Below are 25,741 nucleotides of genomic sequence, written 5' to 3' on the forward strand. Positions count from 1 at the left end.
AGAATAGCACCTTTGTCCCAAAGTTGTTGTGAGGTTCAAATGAAATTACAATTGTGAAGTGCTTTGCAAACCCTTAAAGCATTATATAAATGCTAGCTATTACTATTGGTGTGGGAAAAGCACCTTGTAAACTATGAAACTATGGGCACTGTACAAATGTAGCCTTTTCTTACCTGTCTTTGACCAATATTCAAATTGGCCAAAACCAAACAGCAGATAATCTACATCACTACTGTTTCACTTGAGAATATGACTTAGAATTTACCTCTGAAAAATGAGTGATACTCATAAGTTTTAAAAAGTTTTTTAAAAAAAAAGAAGCAATTGAAAATAGTAACTCCATGTCTCATAAGCCCCCAAATACAAATGACTAAGAGGAAAGGCTCCCTTTTTGACAACTGCTGGGGAAATTTGAAAGCAGTTTAGCAGAAACTAAGTTTAGATCAACATCTGTTAGTTGTGAGAATGAACCCCCAAATCTGAAATAGTTTTAGAAAGAAAGGTACTTGGTACAGGAGAGAGCCAGGAGGTATGACTCCCTTCCGAATCTTTGTGATGTTATATTATATAGAGTTCAGTCAAGGGCATAAAAACATATGTCTAGTTGGCCTCAGGTAGGCAGTAGGTCATCTCCAGAGAAGGGCAGATGTCTATCAGCAGGTAAGTTGACCTAATTTGCAGAACCCAAAACACAAGCTTTGGATGGACCTAAAACAAGGCCTGAGCAGGATCTAAGCATTCCTTACTGCTATCCAGCTTCGCTGGAGTCTCTGAGATCAGCCTGACCTCTATAGCAAACTTTTGTATTGGACAATTTTCTAGTTACATAAAGCTAAGTTCAAGCAATATTAATAAATGATCAATAATAAAGCATTTTTTCTCACAATTCCTCTCTTTTTGGCTTAAAGCCCAACATTCTCATACTAGTGAAAGCATAATTACAGAAGCAGAAATCTGGGTTATGGTTTCAAAGGGAGTTCATTAAAATAACCTGAGTCAATGGAGATGTCACCCTCATTACCTCTTTCATCTAGAATTTGATAGAATTCCTTTAAGGAGGGGCTGTGGCCAGATTGGTGGCAAACTTCTTCCAATGTCTCATAGTCAGAGGGATCAATCTGAGTAAACCTCAGGGGGACTGTAAATCAGGAGACTTAAATTTATAATAGGAAACAAGTGCACTGTGGCCAGGAGTATCACAAAAATCAAAATCCCATGCTTTAGTGTCATAAAATTTGGACAAACTTGGTTAAGCAGAGTAATAATCTCATACATCCCTTAAGAAGACAAACTTCATTAAACAGATTCTATAGGTAAACTATGTCAGGTTACAGATTAAACTATTTTTAGCAGATTCACCAAGGACTAATTAAGATGGAGCTTTACATATCACCAAGGTAACTAAAAAACTCCTTGTCAGGGAAATCCTTCTTTACACAGTTAGCTAGGAGAGTAACTAAATCACTTGGGAAAGCTCAATCTTCCCTCTGGTTTCTATCTGAGGAATGTCAAACAGTTAACATTATTATTCCATAATGCAGGTTTTGGTCATGTGAGGTTAATACAATCAGAAGACAAGCTTTTAATTAACCAAAAGTTGAGAGAGGAATGGCCCTGATCCTCAAAAAACAAACAAAAGGAATTTAAGCATACTCTTCTTGCAAGCAAATATAACCTCTATGAAACATTAGAGCCAAAGTAATACAATAATGATCATCAATATTAAATACCATAAAGCCTCCTTGTTCTTGATAACCCACTCAATGTCCATTTAATCAGCATATTTCACACTGAGTCTGAGCTGGTCCATGTAATTGTCTGGTTCCTGAAAACATCTTCCCTTTGAAATTCTGGAGCAGACCTTGCTCTCAAAGCAGCTCTGGAAGGAGCTCCTCCTAGAAGATGTGTTTCTCTGGTTCCAAGTCACTTGCAGATTCCCTAGATTATATTGCTAAAATCTGCCAGAAACAAAACTCAATAAAATGTAACTTGGTTTTCCAGTAACTAGTTCATTTGGTAAAATTATTTCAAACCTGATGGAGCTAACCTTATTGACAACAGAGCTATAAGGACATCAAATTAGGAACCCATAATTCACCTTAAAGTTCAGAGAATTTCAGTTTTCCCATACCACTTGTTCTTTCTATTTTTGTTTGAACTCCCGTGTCTGATATGGACAATGCCATCAAGGGGCTGATGGAAGAATCTTAAAAAGGATCATGGGGACCTGACTTGGAAAATGAGCTCTTCTGTGTCTTATATTATCAGACAGACATTTCAAAACAAGAAAAAAAACCCATGATTTAAAATTTTCTTTACAAGTATTAATGCAATTTTGTATGTAATATCCTTAATCCAATGACTAAAACATAGTCAAAGCATATATATCCCATTAGAAACATTTGAAAGATATATATACACATATAGGTACATATGTGTATATGATACAGACACACATAAGCATATTTATAAATACCTTCAATATATTGACATATATGTATCTCTATATATCTCCCAGCACTTAGGGAAAACTGTCTAATCTTGTTGCTTTCTCAAAGTGACATTTATGACTACATTAAAATTGATAAATGTTTGCTTCTTTATCCTTGGTGATATGTAAAGCTCCATCTTAATTAGTCCATGGTGAATCTGCTAAAAATAGTTTAATCTGTAACCTGACATAGTTTACCTATAGAATCTGTTTAATGAAGTTTGTCTTCTTAAGGGATGTATGAGATTATTACTCTGCTTTATATATCTTTTTAAAGATATATATTATCCTCATATCATTCAAAAACAATGAAATATTTTAAAGCCCTAATCTTATGTATGAATATATAGCTATTAGCAAGGAGATAGCAAACTTCCCTTTTTGACAACTGCTAGGGAAACTTCAAAGCCAGTTAACAGAAATTAGATTTAGATCAACATCTTACACCATGTAGCACAATAAACTCGAAATGGCTTTGCAATCCAAAAAGGTTGCAACCTAAATGAATTAGAAGAAGACCTATCCAGGTACCTTATAAAACTATAGCTAATGGAGGAATTCTTAATTAAACAAGGGATAGAGGATACCATAAAAATAAAATAAGTAATTTTGATCACATAAATTTAAAAAGTATTTATAGTAACAAAATCAATGAAGAGAAATGATAGAATGAAAAAAAAATAATTACATAAAATGTTGTCAGTTAAAGTTGATCAAAAATATATAGGGAATTGACTAAAAATTGCAATACAAAGAGAATTTGTCAATAGATAACTGGTCAAAGTATATGAACAAACAATTTTTAAAAGAAAAATTGCCAACTATAAATGACCACAGGAAAACATATCAAATCACTGATAGAGAAATGCAAATCACAACTCGTGATTTTTACTTCACACCCTGCAAACTGGCAAAAATGACAAATACAGGAATAGTCAATGTCGCAAGGGCCGTGAGAAAACGGGCAAACTAACGCATTGTTGGTGACACTGAATTGTTCCCACCATTCTGGATTTCAATTTGAAATTCTGAAAGCAAAGTGACAAAACTACCTATACTCTTTGACCTTGTGGTCCTACTACTGTATATCTACACAAAGAAAGTCAAAGAAAGAAGTAGAGGTTCATATGTGCTAAAATTCTCACTCAAAGCCTCCTCTTTGTGGTAGGAAAGAACTAGAAACAATGTGGATACTTATTGATTGGGAAGTGCCTATGGGGAAAAAAGGATATTTATAAGGTACTGTCCTTTTAAGGTATTACTGTTTTATAGGTACTGTTGGTTACTGAAATGTTTAATGAGACCCCTTAAAGAAACAGTTACTAAACAGTTATTCTGCAAGAAGTTGTTAATTTTGAATATGACAAGCTATGCTATACTGTAGTGATATGGGCACCAGACCTTCTTTATGATTATGAGACAAATGTAATGTATCTGCTTATACATAAATGATGAGAAGTCAGTTACTAACCATAAGCTAAGGTGGGATTATTGGAAAAGAGAACCAAAAATCCGAGCCCAGAAAGATAAGAGAGGGAAGTGAAAGAACAGATTTCAGAACTGGATCATCTAAGTTTGAATGTAGCAGTTAAGAATAAGTTTAACTTCAATTCAATCATTTAGTTCAAAAATATTTATTAAGGGCCTGCTATGTGTCAGGCACTGTGCTAAGTGCCAGGGATAGAAATTAAAAAAAAAAAAAAGACAGTCCCTGCCCTTATGGAGCTTACAATCTAATAGGAGAAGACAATATACAAAAGAAAGCTGCAAAGTGGGAGGAGGGGCACTAGAGGGTACCTGGCGTGGGGGGTATCATGCTCTGGGGAGTCCGAACCGGTAGAGCTAAAGGTAGAAAGTGGAGAGTTAGTTGAAAAGTGCAGTGTCTGGCACATAGGAGGTGCTAACTAAATGTTTATTGAATTGAATTGAATTAAAAGTCTAAATCTCAGCCTTCTAAAAAGGAAAGCTTTGGGAGGAGTTTAGCGTTCCACCCTCCAGCTCTACAAACAGAGACGAAAGGAGATAAAAGGAGACAGCCAAGAAGAGGCATAATTTGCAAACAGAGAATCAGAGAAGTCTCCCAACCGATCAACCAGTTAGGTGGAGATGCCAAGCCCAGTAATGTATTTGAAAAACACAGAATGAATCAACTCAACCTAACAATGGAAGCATCTGTTCAATGTAGAAGTAATGTCCATCAAGCAACTTTTATGGGACATTCCTGCGACAGAAAAAGCCCATTGAAGTTTACAATTCCAGAGTTTCTAGTTGTCTTAAACACGTGGTTTTTCTCACTCGTGTACTTCCTTGGCAGGATTCTGTAAGTGTGTACCCACTCTCTGAGAGACACTGAGTGCATTGGTCTGAGAGTGTGACCCAAGTTTATGTGTTGATTTTAATGTATTTATTCTTCCTGCATTTGCTTTAACATGTAAGTGCTTACTCTGTTCTCTTTTTTTTGGTCTTATTGTTGTGTAAATATCTATGTTTAAAAAAAGAGTCATTACTGTAAGTGGCTGATTTTGGATAAAAGAAAACACTTGAGGTTTCCCTGGATTAACTCCAAGCTCAAGAGAGAAGATGGACAATGCCAACCCCACTTCGGACTGCTGAAAGAAAAGATTCTGGGAAGAAGCTGACATGAGAGGAGGGGGCAGTCTCCATTATGCCACTGCCCTCGGCTTGCTAACACTAGAGACTTCAGGGAATTACCCTTTGGGTGAGATCTGGTACTCTTTCTCTTCGCTGAGCTGAGTACCTTGCTCCTGACTGGAGAGTTCCTTCACTCTCTATTTTCTGGTATACATTCTCATATGTATACTTTCTCTGATTTCTGTTTTGCTATGATTTGTATAAATGGATTTCTTTGCAGCCTGCTATGGAATTGGCATTTAGTGGGAAAGAATTTGAGCCTTGGATATAAAGTTTGAGGTGTCCAATCAGTGAGCATCCACTTATTTCCAGTTCTTTCCTTTCCCTTCTATTAATGAAATAGTTGTCAGAAATTAGCTTAAACCTTAAAACCATATCCCCTAGACTAATAATACTTCAGGGAGCAGATAAATGTAATTCTAGCCTGTTACCCACCCTCCTTTCTCTCTAAGAAGAATAGAATAGTCAAGCTTCAGGCCCCAATTTCCTGCTTCTCCTCCTGGAAGAATTAAAGTCTTCCTTGGAAAAGGTTGGAGAAGAAGAGGCTAGAGACGACTACTTTGGCTTCCTTCAAGTCACACAATGACATTTCCATGTTACATATGGGGGAATGCCCTCTCTACAAATATAATAGAATGCTATTGTGTGTTAAGAATCGACAAATATAAGGAATTCAGAGAAATGTGGAAGATGTATATGAACTGATGCAAAGTAGAAATAAGTAGTACCAAGAGAACATTATATGTAATTACAACAACATAAATTAAAAGATCATGAAAAGGTAGTCAGAATTCTGGGTAATTAAAAAATCATGATGGTCCTTGAGAAGAGATAATGGAACATACCTCCTCCCACCATACAAAGAGTTGGGAGGTTACTAGGACCAAACATACTAAACATTGTCATATGTAGTCACTGCATAAGATGTTTCTGTTTTGTTGTTGTTCTTTGTCATGGGAAAAGTTCATTCTGGGGGAAGGATTTTAAATGATCAATGTAAAATCAAAAGACATCAATAAAATGTAAATGAAATGCATTTTTAAAAAATCAGTGTTACTCAAAATAAAGGAAATTCACTTCAAATGCCATAATAAAATCACATTTTTGAAGACCAGAAAAATAGACTATGGGATATAAAAGCTGGTAAGACACTTAAACATCATTTTGCCCAACCCCCCATTTTATTTATGAGAAAACTGAGGCCCAGAAAAAGAAAGGAAAATGCCTGAAATTATGTAATTAGCAGCAGAATCAGAATTCAAATCTACCTCTTACTCCAGATCCAGTGTTCTTTGCATTATATCATGAGGAAAAGGGAAGCAGTGTAGTTTCCTCCTCCTTTCTCAACTTCTCCCTGCTCTTCACTCTTTCCAAATAGTTTCTCTTTTACCAGGTCAGTATTGAGTTATCTCAACCCTTCCTTAAGTTAAAGACTGAAGTTTCAAAAGACTTTGTTGCTCACAGAATACATATCAGCAGAGCTGAAATGGAAAAGTAGGGTGCTTCCATCAACTCTTTTCTTATATTTTCTTTTTTTAAAACTGTCTTGCTCTTATGAAATCCAGTTAGCCTGTCACCTTCATCCAAATCTTAGCTAAGCCTAGGATTTTTATGGGATGCCTTCAGCATCAATCTGGTGTGAGCAGGGCTCAGACCGGCTGCCTCCTGGGAGCTCTAGTTTCCACAGATCTAAAAGAGACTGACGCTAAGGCATTTTTTTGAGTTGGGGTTGGGGTGGGAGAGTCAGAGGAGCAGTGAGTTAGAAAAGTCATGATGGAAGTGAGAGGAGAGCAGACCCTTGAACTGGCTACTGACAGTTTTAATTTAGCTGGAACAGGAGAAACTAGTATTTGTTAAGTGCCTCATTTGATCCTCACAACAATCCTGGGAGGTGGCTGATATTATTAATCATCCCTGTTCTATAGCTGATGCAACTGTGGCAAAATTAAGTGACTTTTCCATGGTTATGCAAAAATATCTGAGGCTAGATTTGAATTTAGGTAGCCCTTAACTACAGGCCTAGTTCTCTATCCACTGCATCACCTTTCTGAGGTTTCTTCTGCATCCCCATTTGACAATTGAAAAGAATCCTAAGGGGAAATATGGTTGAACTGTTTCTCCCTGAGAGGCTAAGAAGGTGACTTGCTTCAAGTCTCCCTTCCACTTCTGTTTTATCTCCATCTATAAAGAGGAGGAGTATTCCTTCTAAATTTCTAGATTATTTACATTTGTTTTAACTTTGGATTTAATATGGTCTTAGAATGCACTTGCCTTTTACATTAAAATTCCATCATTGTTCATAACCAATGTGGATGTCTCCATATATTTATGTTTTGGAAAAGGGGGAAACTGAAGACACTAGCAAATAGCTAGAGTATACAGAACTAATAAAATAGATCAGGGGACTAAACCCTGTACTAGACATCAAACTTTTATTCTAATCTGGGGCATCAAAAGCTGTATGTTATTTTTAAGCTCCCGAAAAGAACAGAAAAGTTGAGCCAGATGAACATAGGTCCGTTTTGCCTCTACACAGAATAAAATTCACTGCAGCTAGAGTGTTGCCATTAGACTGTAAGTTCCTTGAGAACAGGGACATTCTTCTTCTTTTCTCCTCTTCTTTCTTTCTCTTCCTTCTCCTCCTCTTCCTCCTCCTCCTCCTCCTCCTTTTTCTCCTTCTCCTCCTCCTCCTTTTCCTCCTCCTCCTCCTCTTCTTCTTCTTCTTCCTCCACTAATTGGGCAGCTAGATGTACAATGGATAGAGTGCTGGGCCTGAAGTCAGGGAAGACTCATCTTCCTGAGTTTAAATCAGGCCTCAGATACTTACTAGCTGTGTGACCCTGGGCAAGTCACTCAACTCTGTTTGCCTATTTCTTCATCTATAAAATGGGCTAGAGAAAGAAATGGCAAACCACTCCAGTATCTTTTCCAAGAAAACCTGAAAAAGGGATCATGAAGAGTCAGAAATGACTGAACAACATCTCCAGTAATTAGCAGAATGCCTGGTGTGTAGTTTGCTTTCTTAATAAATGTTTAGTGACTGACTGACTAGATGTAGTAGATAAACCAAGCTTTGGGAAGGGGAGTCAATAGAGGCCAAATGAAAAATTACTTCCCTAAACAGGCCTAGTAGGAGGAAAAAGTTGTAGGATTCAACTCCCCCTTTCCCATCACCCATCCCCACTCCCTTTTTATTACCGGGAGGCTGAATGAAAAGAATTACTCACCCGACTTTGCTCCGCAGCAACATCTAGTGGTTGTGCTAACAAAGAGGAATGAACTTAGGGACCCCAAAATTTCTCCCTGTGGTTACTGATTAGCTACAGGCAAGTTACTTAATCTCTCCAGCACTCAGTTTCCTTGTCTGTAAAATGTACTATTTAAAATAATAGTTGTGGGGCAGCTGGGTGGCACAGTGGATAGAGCGCTGGCCCTGGATTCAGGAGGACCTGAGTTCAAATCTGGCCTCAGACACATAACACTTACTAGCTGTGTGACCCTAGGCAAGTCACTTAACCCCACTGCCTAGCCAAAAAAATAAGATAAAATAATATAATAGTTGCACAACTTGCCTCACATAGTTATTAAGAAGAAAGTGCCTTCTAAACCCTAGAGTGATAGAGAATTGCGAGTTATTATTTTTGGGGGGTAGACTGAATAATGTCTAAGGTTCCTTCTAGTTCTACAATTCTGTGTCTATCTGTGGGACCTGCTGCATCTAACTCCAGTTATAGCAAACTACAGGGGTTATAATCAATCAATCATTCAACAAACAGGCACCTCCAGGCTGGAGTGAGTTAGTCGGTTTTCATTTTCTCCATTCTGTCCCTCCTAAAGCACACTCTTTCTTGCCCAGTGAGCTGAGCCTCAGAGTTCCCCTGGCCAGGAACTCTGCCTTGAGCAGGTTATGCCAAGCGGTTTGTCAGGTGCAACAGCTGGGCTATGAGGCCCTCACTGTCTGGGAAGAGCAGAGGCTAAAGAAGAATAAAGTCACCTTGGGTTGTAAAGACTGTCATTATCCCCCCTTGGGGCAGTGCAGACTATAGGCAGAAGGTCTGTAACTGATTCTGCAAGTCACAGCAATAAAAGAGTCTCAAAGTTGTACTTGACCCTTTTACGGTCTTAAAAATTATTGAGGACCCCAAAGAGCTTTGCTTATACGGGTTATGCCCATTTATATTTACCATATTAGAAATTAAAATTGATGAACTTGTATTTCCAGGAGCCAAGATGGCAGAGTAAGCTGTAAATTGCCATACCTTTCCCATATTCACCTCCAAACAACCATGAAATAGCACCTCAAAACGAATCCTGAAACAGCAGAAGTAGCAAAAAGAGAGGGTGAAACAATCTTTGAGCTCAAGAAACTTAGAAGATCAGCAGGAAAGGTCTGTCTTGCTCAGATAAAAGGGGAACACAGTCCAGTTCAGGAAGTGTCCCAGCAAACCAGCAGCAAGCCCCACCTCAGGAAACCAGGGGGAGATCCTGAGCCCCAGGGCAATGGAGCAGGCAAATGCCACCACCAGGACCCTGCCCCCACCATGTGCCTCAGCATAGCCAGGGTAATCTGCAGACTCCAGCCACATGCTTCAGCACAGCCCTAGGCAAACAGACAGGTGCCAACCATATGGGTGCCTTAGCAAACAGGCAGCAGCCAGCAGAGCCCTACCACATGCTTCATTATAGCCCTGGGGAAATGCAGAAATGCCCCACCAGTCTCAGAACACACCAGACACCAGACCTAGGACTCTGGATCAGCACCAGGTGGGCTGCCAGATCCTTACAGCCTGAAGCAGCACCAGGCACCCCTCACCCCACCCTCTCAGCACAGCACCAGACATGAGGATCCTCCATGGGCCTCAGGGCAACATCAGTGCAGCACCAGGTAAACAGCCAGGGCCCGAAGCCTCTGGCACAAGAAGCCTGAGATAGTGCTCCTTCTACTCCTGGAGCAGAGAGCAAATTCAAAAGAAAGGGACAAGGCCAAAAAAGATAAGGAAACAACAACAAAAATAATCTGACACGGAAAGTGATTATGGTAACAGGAAAGATCAAGACGCAAATTCAGAAGATACAACAATGTCAAAGCACCTATGGGCAAAGCCCCAAACAAAAACAGGAAGCGATCTCAAGCCCAGAAAGAACTCATGGAAAAGCTCAAAAAGGAGCTTAAAAATCATATAAAGAGGTAGAAGGAAAACTGGGAAAAGAAATGAAAGGGATGTTAACAGAATTATGAAAAAAGAGTCAACAGCTTGGAAAAAGAAAACAGCTACTTTAGAAGTAGAATTGGCCAAACGGAAAAGGAGATTAAAAAAAAATCTACTGAAGAAAACAACTGCTTTAAAAGTACAATTGGCCAAATGGAAAAGGAAGTACAAAAGCTAGCTGAGGAAAACACCTTAAAAGTTAGAATTGGGCAAGTGGAAGCTAATGACTCTATGAGACATCAAGAATCAATCAAATTCAAAAGAATGAAAAAAAATAGAAGAAAATGTAAAATACATCACTGGAAAAACAACTGACCTTGAAAATAGATACAGGAGAGACAATGTCAGAATCATTGGACTACCTGAAAGCCATAATCAAAAGGACTTGGATGGCATCTTTAAACAAATTATCAAGAAAAAACTGCCCTGAGATCCTGGAACTAGAGGGCAAAATAGGCATTGAGATAATTCATCTATCACCTCAGGAAAGAGATCCCAAAATAAAAACTCCAAGGAACATTATAGCCAAATTAGAGAGCTATCAGGTCAAGGAAAAATTACTGCAAGTGGCCAGAAAGAAACAATTCAAATATTGGGAAGTCAGAACCAAGATTACACAGCACTTGGCAGCTGCAACATTAAAGGACTGGAGGTCATGGAACACGATTTTCTAGAAGGCAAAGGAGCTAGGACTACAACTAAGAATCACCTGCCTGGTGAAATTAAACATAATACATAAATGGGGGGGGGGGGAAAGGGCATTCAATGAAATAGAAGGATTTCAAGGCTTCATAAGGAGACCAGAACTGAACAAAAATTTTGATCTCCAATATCAAGACCCAAAAGAAGGTAAAATGGGAAAAGAAAACATAAGGGATTAAATAGAGCTGAACTGTTTACATCTCTACATGGGAAGATGATACCTATAATTCTTAAAAACTGTACACTAATACTACAGCTAGAAGGAATATACATAGACAGAAGATATCAGGTGAATTTGAAGGAATGACATAAAAAAATTAACGGATGAGAAAGATTAGTATACTGGGTGCAAAAGGAAGGGAGAGGTAGAATGGGGTAAATCATTTCACATAAAGAGGCATGAAAAACCTACCAGTAGAGAGAAAGATGGAAAGTGGGCAACAGGCATCACTTGAACCTTACTCTCATCAGTACTGGCTCAAAGAGAGAATAATATATACAATCAGTTGAATATAGAAATCTATCTTACCTGATGGCAAACTAGAAAGGGAGAAGATTAAGTAAAGGGTGTGTGGGGGAGGACTGACAGAAGAGAGGGAAGTCTAGGGGAGGTGGTAGATAGAAACAAAACACTCTCAAGGAAGGAAAGGGTGAAAGGAGAAAGAGGACAAACAGGAGGAAAAATAGGATGGAGAGACATGCACAGTTAGTAATCATTATTGTGAATGTGAATGGGAGGAACTCTCCCATAAAAAGGAAGCAGATAGCAGAGTGAATCAAAACCAGAATCCTGTAATATGTTGATTTTAAGAAACTCACTTAAAGCAGAGAGACACACATAGACTAAAGGTAAGGGGCTGGAACATAATCTATTATGTTTCAGCTGAAGTTAAAAAAAAAACTAAACAAACAAACCAAAACAAAACAAAACAAAACAGACATAGCAATACTGATCTCAGACAAAGCAAAAGCAAAAATAGACCTAATTAAAAGAGATAAGGGAGGAAACTACACCTTGCTAAAAGCTACCATAAACAATGAAGTAATATCAATACTAAACATATATGTACCAAACAGTATACCATCCAGATTCTTAAAGGAGAAATTAAGTGAGTTACAGGAAGAAATAGACAGCAAAACTATAGTAGTGGGGAACCTCAACTGTCCCCTCTCAGAACTTGATAAATCCAACAAAAAAATTACCAAGATAGAAAGTAAGGAGGTGAATAGAATATTAGAAAAGTAAGATATGACAGACCTTTGGAGAAAACTGAATGGGAACAGAAAGGAATATACCTTTTTCTCAGCAGCATGAAGCACCTACACAAAAATTGACCATGTATTAGGGCATAAAAAACCTCAAGATCAAATATAGGAAGGCAGAAATAGTAGATGTTTTCTTTTTGGATCATAATGTAATAAAAATTACATTAAAAAAGGGCAGTGGAATGATAGATTAGAAATTAACTGGCTTAGACACATAACACTCATTAGCTGTGTGATATCGGGCAAGTCACTTAACCAATTGCCTCACTAAAAAAGAAAAAGAAGAAGAAGAAATTAACTGGAAACTAAATATTCTAATCCTAAAGAATAAGTGAATCAAAGCACAAATCATAGAAACAATCAATAATTTCTCTAAAGAGAATGACAACAATGAGACAACATCCCAAAATTTATGGGATACAGCCAAAGCAGCACTTAAGGGAAACATTATTTCTCTAAATTATTGCATCAATAAAATAGAGAAAGAGCAGATCAATTAACTGTGCATAGAAAAAAAAAACACTGGGAAAAGAACAAATTAAAAATCTCTAACTGAGCACCAAATTGGAAATCCTGAAAATTAAAGGTGAGATTAAAAAAAACCTGAAAGTAAAAAACAAACTATTGAGCTAATAAATAAAACTAGGAGCTGGTTTTATGAAAAAGCCAATAAGGTAGATAAGCCATTAGTTAATTTGATTTAAAAAAAAAAAAGAAAAAAGAAAGCCAAATATCCAGTATCAAAAATGACAAGGGTGAAATCACCACCAATGAAGAAGAAATTAAAGCAATTAGGAAACATTTTGCCCAATCATATGCCAATAAGTGTGATAATCTGAGCAAAATTGATGGATTTTTACAAAAATATAAATTACCTAGATTAAAAGATGAGGAAATAAAATGCCTAAATAACTCCACCTTAGAAAAATAAATTGAACAAGCCATTAATGAACTCCCTAAGAAAAAATCCCCAGGGCTAGATAGGTTCACAAGTGAATTCTGCCAAACATTTAAGAAACAACTAATTCCAATACTATATAAACTATTTAGAAAATAGGTGAAGAAATCCTGCCACACTCCTTTTATGGTACAAATATGGTGCTGATACCTAAACCAGGAAGAGCTAAAATTGAGAGAGCAAATTATACACCTATTTCCCTAATGTTGATGCAAAAATTTTGAACAAATACTAGCAAGCCAATTACAGCAATATATCACAAAGGATTATACACTATGACCAGGTAGGATCTTTACCAGGAATGTAGGGTTGGTTCAATATTAGGAAAACTATCAACATAATTGACTATATCAATGACAAAACCAAGAGAAATCATATGATTATCTCAATAGATGCTGAAAAAGTTTTTGACAAAATACAGCACCCATTCTTATTAAAAAAACACACAATAGCATAGGAATAAAGGGAGCATTCCTTAAAATGATAAGCAGTATATCTCTAAAACCACTATCAAGTGTTATCTGTAATGGGGATAAGCTCAAAGCCTTACTAATAAGATTAGGAGTGAAGCAAGGATGCCCATTATCACTGCTATTATTCTATATTGTACTAAAAATGTAATTCATATATATATATATATATATATATATATATATATATATAAAACAATAAAAATATATATGGTTATATATAGCAATAAGAGAAGAAAAAGAAATCGAAGGAATTAGAATAGATAATGAGGAAACAAAATTATCACTCTTGCAGATGATAGGATGGTATACTTAGAGAGCCCTAGAGAATCAACTAAAAAACTACTTGAAATAATTAACAACTTTAGTAAAGTTGCAGGATATAAGATAACCCCACATAAATCATCAGCATTTCTTTATATGACAAACAAAACCCAACAGTAAGAGATAGAAAGAGAAGTTCCATTTAAAATAACTGTGAACAATATAAAATACTTGGGAGTCTACCTGCCAAGACAAACTCAGGAACTATGTGAACACAATTACAAAACACTTTTCACACAAATAAAGTCAGATACAAACAAATGGAAAAATATCAATTGCTCATGGGTAGGCCAAGCCAATATAATGAAAATGACAATTCTACCTAAGTTAATTTACTTATTCAGTGCCATACCATTCAAACTACCAAAAAAAATTATTTGATAGAGCTAGAAAAAAAATAACAACAAAATTTATCTGAAAGAAGAAAAAGTCAAGAATATCAAGGGAATTCATGAAAAAAATAAAAAGGAAGGTGGCCTGGTAATATTAGACCTCAAACTATATTATAAAACAATAATATCAAAACCTTCCGGTACTGGCTAAGAAACAGAGTGGTGGATCAGTGGAATAGATTAGGTACACAAGACACAGCAGTCAATGACCATAGTAACTTAGTGTTTGATAAATCCAAAGACCCTAGCCTTTGGAATAAGAATCACTCTTTGACAAAAACTGCTGGGAAAACTGGAAAACAATAGGGCCCAAACTAGGTACAGAGTAGACCAACATCTCACATTGTATACCAAGATAAGTTCAGAATGGGTACATGATTTAGATATAAAGGGTGACTCCATAAGCAAATCAGAAGAGCAAGGAATAGTCTACCTTTCAGATCTATGGATAAGGGAAGATTCATGACCAAACAAGAGATGGAAAGCATTACAAAATGTAAAATAGATAATTTTGACTATATTAAATTAAAATGCTTTTGCACAAGCAAAACCAATACAATGAAGATTAGAAGGAAAACAGAGAGCTGGGAAATAATTTTTATAGCAAGTGTCTCTGATAAAGGCCTCATTTCTCAAATATGTAAAGAACTTAGTCAAATTTATAAGAATGTAAGCCATTCCCCAATTGATAAATGGTCAAAGGATATGAATAGGCAGTTTTCAGATGAAGAAATCAAAGCTATCTCTAAGCATATGAAAAAGTGCTTGAAATCACTTTTGATTAGAGTACCACCTCACCCCTATCAGATGACTGGCTAATGTGACAAAAAAAAAAGGAAAATGATAAAAGTTGGAGAGGATGTGGGAAAATTGGGATACTAATGCACTGTTGTTGGAGTTATGAACTGATCTAACCATTCTAGAAAGCAATTTGTAACTATGACTAAAGAGCAACCAAACTATGCATATGCCTTTTGATCCAGCAATACCACTACTAGGTCTATATCCCAAAGAGATGATGAAAAAGGAAAAAGACCTGCATGTGCAAGAATATTTATAGCAGCCCTTTTCATGATGGCAAAATATTGGAAATTGAGAGGATGTCCATCGATTGGGGAATGGCTGGAGCAAGCTGTGGTATATGAATGCAATGGATTACTATTGTGCAATAATAAATGAGGAACCAACAGATTTCAGAAAAACCTGGAAAGAACTGAAGCATAGTGAAATGAGCAGAATCAGGAAAACTTTGTATACAGTATCAGCAATATCATGTGATGATCATCTATGAATGACTCAGCTCTTCTCAGAGGCACAATGACCCAAGACACATACAAAGGACTCACAAAGGATTCCCATCCAGATAAAGAACTGACAAACTCTGAATGTAGATTGAAGCATACTTTTTTCACTAACTTTATTCTTTTTCTTGTTTTTTTTCCTTTTGATCTGTTTCTTCTTTCACACTGTGATTAATGTGGAAATATGTTTTACATAATAGCACACATATAACCTTTATCAAATTGTGTGCCATTTTCAGAAGAGGGGAGGGAAGGAACGGAGGGAGAAAAATTTGGAACTTAAACTCTTGGAAAAAAATGAATGCTAAAAATTGTTGAGATATAATTGGGAAAAATACTATTAAATTTTTTTAAAAGACTGGAACTTATAAAAATAATAAAATTGATATTTATTTAGCTATTATTATTATAGGTACAATAGTAATAGCTAACATTTGTATTTTAAAGTTTGCAAAATATTTTACATGTATTATCTCATTTGAGCCTCATAACATCTCAGTGAAGTAAAGTTTATTGTTATCCCCATTTAACAGTTTAGGAACCTTAGTGTAAATGACTTGCCTCCGGGGCACACTGAGAATTTGAATTCAGGTTTTCCTTATAATGACCCCATGAGTTAGGTGCTATTATTATCCCTATTTTATAGATGAGGAAATTCAGACTGAGAGACATTAAGTGACTTGTCCAAGGTCACACAACTAGAAAGTATCTGAGGCCAGATTGAGATTTTGTGATGCTGAGCAGTAAGAATTGATGGCATCAATGAACTATAGACCCAAGGTCATCATTTGTTCCTCTGGGACCTGAGACAGCTAGGAATTCCTTGAGGAAGTCTTTATTTTTATTTATTTATTTTTTAAGCAATTGGGGTTAAGTAACTTGCTTAGGGTCACAGCTAGTGAGTATCATGCATCTGAAGCTGGATTTGAACTCAGATCCTCTTGACTTGAGGGCCGGTGCTCTATCCACTGTGCTACCTAGATACCCCTGAGGAAGTCTTTAAATTGTTGGTGGATCTCCCCCATCATATCCAGTCTGGTAGACTAGAGACCCAAGGAGAGGGGGAAGGAGTGGGAGTTAGGGATGCAGTCCCAGCCCATGAGAATCCCTGGATGCAACCCTATGATGAGCATTTCCTTACTGTGAGCTGTCACGCGTCTCTTTATTCCATAGCCACTAGAACAGAACTGGACACACAATTTAAATTTTTATTTTAATTACAAGTTGCTAATGCACTCCCATCCTATTCCATGGATCATGGAGCATGCAAAAGACTGGGACCACCTGAAAGAAACACAGGATTTCCTGCTGGAAATGACCTTGGTGATTAATTTGTGATTCTAGAGAGTGATCACATACGTACAGTTATCCCATCCATATCTCAGGGAATAAGGGCATGGCACCTGCTGGATCTGAAAAAATCTGTGCAAAATTTTTTGGCCCTCCCTTCATACCAGAGAAGAAGTCTCATATTTTGTCTTTTACAGTATCTTATTGTGAAATTTGGGTTAAGCATTTGGTCATAGGCTCTGTGTCATCTGCTGGCCTTCACATGTCATCTGCAGCTTCTACAAAACTTTCAAAAATTCCCACTTAACTTCTTACACCAACCCTGGATATATCAAAACTGTGATGGGGAAAGTTGTGATGTGGAAGGGATAACTGTAGTAAGAAGAGCTCAAATTCCAAGCTCAGTTGCCTAGCCAGTATGAGGCAGGTGACTGTCCCACTGCACTCTGTATACTCACACCACATCTGGGCTGTTGTTTCTGTTTTGGGAGTCCCATTTTAAGAAAGCTGCTGATGAGCCATCAAGTAGCCAGAAGAAGCAACCAGTCGCAAAGGACCCCACATTCATGCCACATGAGGATGCCAGCCTCTGTTTGAAGCCCTCCGGTAAAGGGCACGTCCAATGTGTCAGGGAGGCAGCCCCTTCCACTTGTGAATAGCTCTGATTATTAAGATGTTTTTCCTTACATCAAGACCAAATCCAAATGAAATGGTGAGGCTGGAGAAGAAAGAACTTAGGAAAGACATTGCCAGTTAGTCTGTCAATAAGCTTTCATTAAGCACCTACTATGTGCTAAGAGTGGTACTAAGCACTGGGGATTCAGAGAAAGGTTAGAGACAATCCCTACCCTCAGGAAGCTCACAGTCTAATCAGGGAGACAACAATTAAATAACTATGCACCGACAAACTATATAAAAAAGAAAGAAACAACAGAGGGGAGAAACACAAAATCCTCAAGTATTGGAAGGGCTGTTAAGTGGAAAAGACTACCAAATCAAGAACAATAGTAGGACCTCCAAAAGGGCAGATTCAGGCTTTGTGGTAAGGTAAAATTTCTAAACAATTAGATGTATCTCAAAGTGAGTTGGGCTGCTCCGAAAAGGTAGAATGGGCTATCTTAGAAGCAGCCATAGTAGATAGAGTGCTAGGCCTAGAGTCGGGAAGATTTGAGTTCAAATCCAGACTTAGCTTACTAGCTGTGTCACCTTGGGTAAGACACTCTGCCTCAGTTTCCTTAACTGTTGAGTGGGGATAATAAGAGCATCTACTTCTCAGAGCTGTAAAGTAATATTTGTAAAGCACTTACCACAGAGTCTAGAACATAATAGGAGCTTAATAAATGCTTACTCTCTTTCCTTTCTGGAGGTGATGGGCTCTCCTCCTCTAGAGGTCTTGAAGCAAAGACCCAATGATCATTCATTGGGTACGTTAGAGGGTATGCCTGATTGGGTGCAGGCTGGACTAGGTGGTCTCTTCCAACACTGAGATTCCCCAAGTCTGTGATGTCAAATCCCATGTTGTCCTTGCCTGCATCATGTCAGGGGAAGCTCTGACCAAGCGCCCACCCCAGCAGACACTGTAAGCTCCCATTCCCCTGCCTTGTCAGGTAGCCTGTCTCAGAAATTGGAGACCTTGGGACCTCCGGGGGCTTTTTAAAATCAATAACTCACATTTCTATAGTACTTTGAGGTTTACAAAATAACTTCCTCACAATAACCCTGTGGTACAGAATGTTCAAGCAATATGAGTCCAATTAATCTAGCTCTGCTGTCATAACTGTGTAACCTCCTCTCTGTGGGACTCAATTCCCTCCTCTATAAACTGAGCAGCTAGATTAGATGAGTTCTGAGGTCCCTCTAACCCTCAGACTGTTATTTGCATTTTACAAGTAAGGAAAGATAAGGAAATGATGTGATTCACCCAAGCTCATGCTTCCAGTAAGTGTTAGGTTAAGTATGCTGTAGTTTCTTCCTTTATTCCCTAGCATGGGAAGGGACCTTAGAAGTGATCATATTTAAACCTCTCATTTTACACAAGGGAAAATTGAGGTGCAGAAAGGTTATGTGACTTATCTAGAGTGACACAGCAAGTATCTGAGGTGATGTTTGAGTCAGGTCTTCCTGACTCCAAGCCTACTATTCTATCAACTGTACCATCTAACTGCCTCAAAACCAGGCTTCTGACCTTCAGGTTCCTGGGTTGTTCCTTCTGTTCTGCCATATTTCCTCTCTTCAAATTTAAATTCAGGGCCCAAGCACTAGGGAAAGAACAATCCACTCCCCAAGTGTGCCCTGGCCAGGACTATGTGGGGAGGGAGGACTTTGTGAATGGCCACAGAAGCTGTGGCCTCTTCAGGATGGGAGTGTCCAGTCCCCTTCTTGGTGGTATAAGTCCACCCACATCCATCCCCTTCCCCCATATCTATGTCTCAGCCTTGTCTAGACTGTCCAATCAATTAAAAAGAGTCATTTCTTTCTCCACACATCTGTTAGAAAGAAGCATTAGTTCAGAGACATTAATTTCTGGACAAATGTTTACAATTAAAATGTCATTTTGGCTCTACTCAAGACTTGTGTTGCCACATCATTTCACTCCTGACCCTAGGAATACATGTAGGTTGGAGGTAAATGAACTCTTTGGAGAAAGGGGAAAATCGGCATCTGGAAAAAACGGGTAGCAATGGCCTCTTAGAAGGTGCCTCTCTTTGTTTCTGTGTGTTTTGAGGAGAGGGGAGGGAGGCAGAGAAGCAAAGGATTAGACCTACTAAAAGCCAGAGGCTAAGGAACCCACACATGCCTACTGAATTTAGCAATTCAGCAAACATGTATTAAACACTTACTATTTGTGATACCCTATGGTTGGTGCTATATATACAAAATTAAATACATCCTGGGCCTTTTCCACAAGGGTATGAAAACAATGATGATGATGATGATGATAGCTCCCTTAAAGTTTACAAAGTGTTTTACATATATTATATACTCTTTCAGGTCTTACAACAACTTTGGGAGGCAGATGCTCTTATTAGCCCAGTAGGTAAGTGATTTTTCCAAGGTTATGCAGCTAGTAAGTGTCTGAGGCAGAATTTGAACTCAGGTCTTTCTGACTTAAAGTTCAGTTTTCTATCCACTGTGCCACCACCTAGCTGCCAATCTGTTTGGGGGAATAGATTTGTGCACAAGTTAATATAATGAAGATTTGAAGATGATTGCTGCTTAGGGAAGGTCTAATTAAGTTGTGTGGACAGTGCAGTAACAAAAGCACCAGATAAAAATTCATAAAAATTTGGCTTTAACTCCTGGATCTGCTAGCTGTGTGACCATGAAGAATTTCACCTCTCTGATCCTTAGTTTTTCCTTTCATAAAATGGGAATGATAATACTTACTTAACCTGCCTCACAGAATTGTTTTGAGGATAGTGATATGCAAACCTTAAAGTACAAACAAAACAAAGCTGTAGTCACTATTATTAGAGAAGGGACTCTGATCTGCTGGGGACGTAGAGTCAGCTACTCAACAGCTCAGATCAGAGTTTTCAGTCTTGGCCTTTGAAGTCCAACAGGGGACTTCTGGGGTTGGTCAAGAATGTAGCCACGGTGGCACAGGGAGACAATGCCTTCCACATACTAATAAGTATTTGTTGAATTGAAGAAAGAAGGAACAGGCCATCGTTATGGGAGAACCATCTCTTCCTTGAGTTTCTCTGGTAGGTTACTGCTGCTGAAATTAATCTACCACAACACAAAATTATAGAGGTTAAAAACCTAGGTTTTATTATGCTTAAGCGCAGGATCAAGATTGAAAAAAAATTAACCCTGAACTTTGAGTAGAGTTTCTGGAAACATTTGATAGAGAAAATTATATCAGAGAGACAGAGAAATAAATTGTTTTACATATAGCAATCTGATATTTTCTTTTAGGCTATAAAAATTTTTAAAGATATATTCATAATTGCATGTTTCTTTCAATGTCATAAAAGTTGAACAAAACTCATTAAACAGAATCATAATCTTACACATCCCCCAAGGAAACAAACCTAGTTAAATGGACTCATTTTGTTATTGTTTCTGTTTAGTCATTTTTCAATCATGTCCATCTCTCTGGGACCCCATTTGGGGTTTTCTTGGCAAAGACACTGGAGCAGTTTGCCATTTCCTTTTCCAGCTCATTTTACAGATAAGGAAACTGAGGCAAACATGGTTAAGTGACTTGCCTCAGTCTCCTCATCTGTAAAACAGCTGGAGAAGGAAATGTGTGGAATAAGTATATTGTCTAGGGCCTTGACGGCTATTATCCTTTGCTAAGAATGAAGTCGTTCCTTACCTCTGTCTCTTAGAGTTAATTCTTCTCTTCCTTTAAGGTGAAGCTCAGGTGCTATTATCTGCATAAAACCTTTTTGGATCCCCCTCCCCCAACTGTCCTCTCCCTCAGACTGCTTTATATTTAACTATAATAAGGCAGCAAGGTGCCAGTGGATAGAGAGCTATACTTGGATTCAGAAAGGCTGAGGTTCAAAACTTGCTTCAGATACTTACTTAGCTATGCAACTCTGGGGACTTTCTCAGCTTCCATTTCCTAATCTGTAAAATGGGAATAATAATACCACCTACCTCACAGTGTTGTGAAATTCAAATGAGATAACATGTATAAAGTGCTTTGCAAACCTTAAAATGCTATATAAATGCTAGCTATTATATAAGTATATATGTATATGTATCCATTAACTTTATATTTATACTGTATATATTGTATCTATCCTTGTTGAATCCCCTATTAGTATGTAAACTCCTCACGAGTAGAGATTATTTCATTCTTTGTGCATGTATCTCCAGCATGTGGTATGTAGTAGGTGCTTAATAAATGTGTAGTTAATTGTTTGATTCGATATGCTCTCCATTGCGCCATTTGCCTCCCCAAGGCTGAGGTGCCCTCGCTTTTGTGCTCCCCTCAGCATCCTTGCTGAATCCCTGGGGCAGGACACCTGGAGCAGCTTCATTTCAGACAGCAGATGATTCTCTGATGTAATGTTCTATCAGTTTGACAACTTTATGATTGCAATTGTTAATAAGTACTGATGTAGCACCTTACTGTTGTGCTGGGCTTTACAGTCTTTTTTATGAGATCCATACTAATTTCATCACCATGCAGTACATCAGAGTGCCACCCCTCAGCACCCTCTCCATACAGGACTCAATTCTTTACCCCAGCAAAAAGAAAACCCCCAGACACTGGAGGAAAGAACCAGAAATTCATTTGGCCACTAGGTGGAGCATCCTGCATAGACACATAGATGGAGAATTCTGCCTAGACACATTGGTGAAGCATCCTGTATAGACGCAGAGGTAGAGAATCTTGCATAGACATGTAGGTGGAGAATCCTGTATAGACACAGAGGTGGAGAATCCTCTAGAAAGGCTGTTGGCATAAGGGGTTGCTAGAAAGAGCTCCAGCTTCAGTAACCTTTGGTAAGCACCCAGGATGCACAGTCCTCTGCACTGTAGGAGATATAGAGATGACCAAGATATAATTTAGGAAGGAAAAAAAGACCCAAACCCAGATAACTAACAACCTAAGGCAGAAGGTAATGAGAGCTAGAGGAGAGTTCAGGTGAGGGGAAGATGTTCGCAACTGGGATGGGGAGGGGAGGATGATATGGGGAAGCTTCATGGAGAAGGGAGCTTTGAGTTGGGCCTTGAAGGATGGATAGAATTCTAGCAGACAGAAATGAGATGGCATGGACATTCCAGACATAAAGGACAGCGAAGAGGAAGGCACAGTGTGAGATGATTTGGGGAGGACAGTAAATAGTCTAATTTGAATGGAACATAAGGATAAAAGTTCTCCCTGGGTTCACAACCTCAACGTGTCCTTGACTCTTCACTCTCCCTCATCAACCCTCCTCCCCATCCCTATTAACTAGTTAGGCACTGTCTTGCTATTTCTACCTCTATAACACCCCTTACTTTTCCTCTCCACTCACACAGCAACCATTATAATTCATGGCTGAATTATCTCTTGCCTGTACTACTGTAATAGTTTCCTAATTTGACTGTCAGATTCTAATCTCCCCCTCTCCAATTCATCCTCTGCCCTGGTGCCAAAATAATCTTCCTAAAGTATGAATCTGAACGCAACAATCCTCTACTCAGGAACCATCCATGGTTCACTACTGTCTCTAAGATAAAATGCAAACTCCTCATTTTGACAGTTCCAGCTATTCACAATCTGGCTGCAGCCTACTTCTCTTGCTTTATTTCATGTTACTCTTAAATACTCAACATTCCAAACAGTCTCAAAGCTTGGAGTTCTACAGCTTACAACCATGGCTTCCCTTGTATATGCCATCACCTATGTTTGAAATGCATTGCCTTTTCCTCTCCAAGTCCCTGACTTCTTTAAGGTTAAGATTTCCCTAGCTGTTTCCTTCTCAAACCATGCCACTCATCTCTTTACATGTATTTATTGCCAAAAGTATAGAAGCTTCTCCAGGGCAGGAACTGTTTCTCCTTTAATCTGTTTTCCCTCCATATCTTAGAGTCCCTAGGTGGGGAACTTGTGGCCTCAAGGCCATATGTGGCCCTTTAGATCCTCAAGGGCAGCCCTTTGACTGAATCCAAACTTTGTGCAGGTTCCCCAGCCCTTTGACCCTTTATAGATGCTTATCAGATTGAAGAAGAGGAGTCTGAAGATTGTTGCAGTATGAGGAATGTTTAGCACGTTGAAGAGAAGATTTGGGAGGGATCTGACAGCCTTTTTCAAGTATGTGAAGGACAGTCCTAAAGAAAAAGAACTGGACTTACTCTCCATGGCTTGAGAAGGTAGACCTACGTGTAATGAAGGGAAGTTTCAGAAAAGCAAGTTTACACTTGCTTTTAAGAAAAGCTTGCCCTCATTTGGAGCTGTCCTAAAGTGGAATAGACTGCTTTGGGAGGCATGGGGTTCCTCATCACTAAAGGCCTTCAAGCCTACCCTTGTTGGATCATGTCATGGAGGGGTACGCGTTAGACTGGATGCCTTCAAACATTCTCTCAACTCCGAAATTCTATAGGAGAAGAGGGGGGCTGTGAATAGACTGGGTCTAACCGTGTGTGTGTGTGTGTGTTGTGTGTGTGTGTGTGTGTGTGTGTGTATGTGTGTGTGTGTGTGTGTGTGTGTGTGTGTATGTGTGTGAAAGAGAGACAGACAGAGAGACAGAGACTGGCAGAAACAGAGAGACAGAGAAAGAGAGACAGAGACAGCAGCAGCTATTCCTGGATGTTCACAGCAGGGATGTTACTGGACCTCTTGTCCTGTGGCATCTATGATAGGCCAAAGGCTACTTATTGTTTTTGATGAACAAACTGGCCTTATCGATAAATATAAAACTTCATCAACCCAAATTGTATCTTCCTCTCCCACCTACTACGGGGAATATGTAGTAGTCTGGCACTGTTGATAGAGTGGTCACTCAATTTATCTCTGGCCTTTGCTTCCTCATCTGTAAAAATGGACATAATAGCATCTACTTTACTCAGTTGTTATAAGGATGAAATTAAATAATATAGGGAAAGCAAACTTTAAAGTGATACATAAATATTAACTATTATTATTATTCCCCATGCAGCCCTCAGGAAGGTCTACTTCCACACTTTATTATTTCAATGAGCTAGGATTTCATCCATATGGAAAATCCCTCCCCCACTGCAGGTTGCAGTTCCTCCATTCTTTCAGAGATTATTTCATGACCTTCTAACACCAAGCTACAGGCTCTAAACAGTATGGCTCCGAACACTGATGAAAATGGAAGGAGGCATTGAAATTTAGGATAGTCTTATAGTAAACTGGGCTCCCAGCTCAGGAGTGCAGTTGAGAATTCTAGAGTGGGGAGATGCTGGATGGGGCCCAGGTGAAATCTCAATTACCCACAAGAGAGTATTTTTCCTTCTCTAGAAAATCAAACCGTTCTTGCTCCTTGGTTCTTGGGAAACCAATTAGGCACCAAAACTCTTTTGTAACATGATGAAAACAAGAGAATATTTCTCCAGAATTTGACTGATGGTGAGAATCTTCTCCCCTCTTGACACCCCCCCTTTAACCACAGGTGAAGTTTGTTCAGCGGTTTGTGTTTACAAATCAGGATAGTGTTTTACTCTCTGCACCTCCATGTTCATTAACAAATTCCTGTCTTCCCTACTATCAAAGTAAGGAATCAGAGAAAATTCCTTTGGCTGAGAACAAGCTTCCAGGGTCAAAGAATGACTCTTTGCATGATGCTTGCTCAGTTTCTTCTTCAGTAGCCTCTCTGATGTGTGTGTGGGGTGCGTGTGCATGTGTGTGTGTGTGTGTGTGTGTGTGTGTGTGTGTGTGTGTCTTTGCTTCACCTTTGAACAAAGCAGTTCCTCAGCGTAACTACCCCATAATCTAATACTGGAGCAGGGTCTGGATAATTCTATTCATATTCATTTGTTCCCAGTATCATCTCAACATTTTCCCCAGACAGCAAAAAAAAAAAAAGCTTTTAAGGTGATCTTTTAACAGGCAATAGTCTTGAGACCTAAACAGGGGCAGAAAGCAAGACTGCCTACAGAGGAACTTGCTTTATGATTAAGAAGGCAAATAGATGCAGCTTATTGCCAACAATACGTTTGTAATTAAGACAGGAATGCCTCTAGGCCAGAGGAAGACGATGACCTTGCCTGCTGGGC

This window comes from Phascolarctos cinereus, unplaced genomic scaffold (assembly GCF_003287225.1).
Source record: "Phascolarctos cinereus isolate Bilbo 61053 unplaced genomic scaffold, phaCin_HiC Scaffold_2;HRSCAF=192, whole genome shotgun sequence".
NCBI classification, from domain to species: domain Eukaryota; kingdom Metazoa; phylum Chordata; class Mammalia; order Diprotodontia; family Phascolarctidae; genus Phascolarctos; species Phascolarctos cinereus.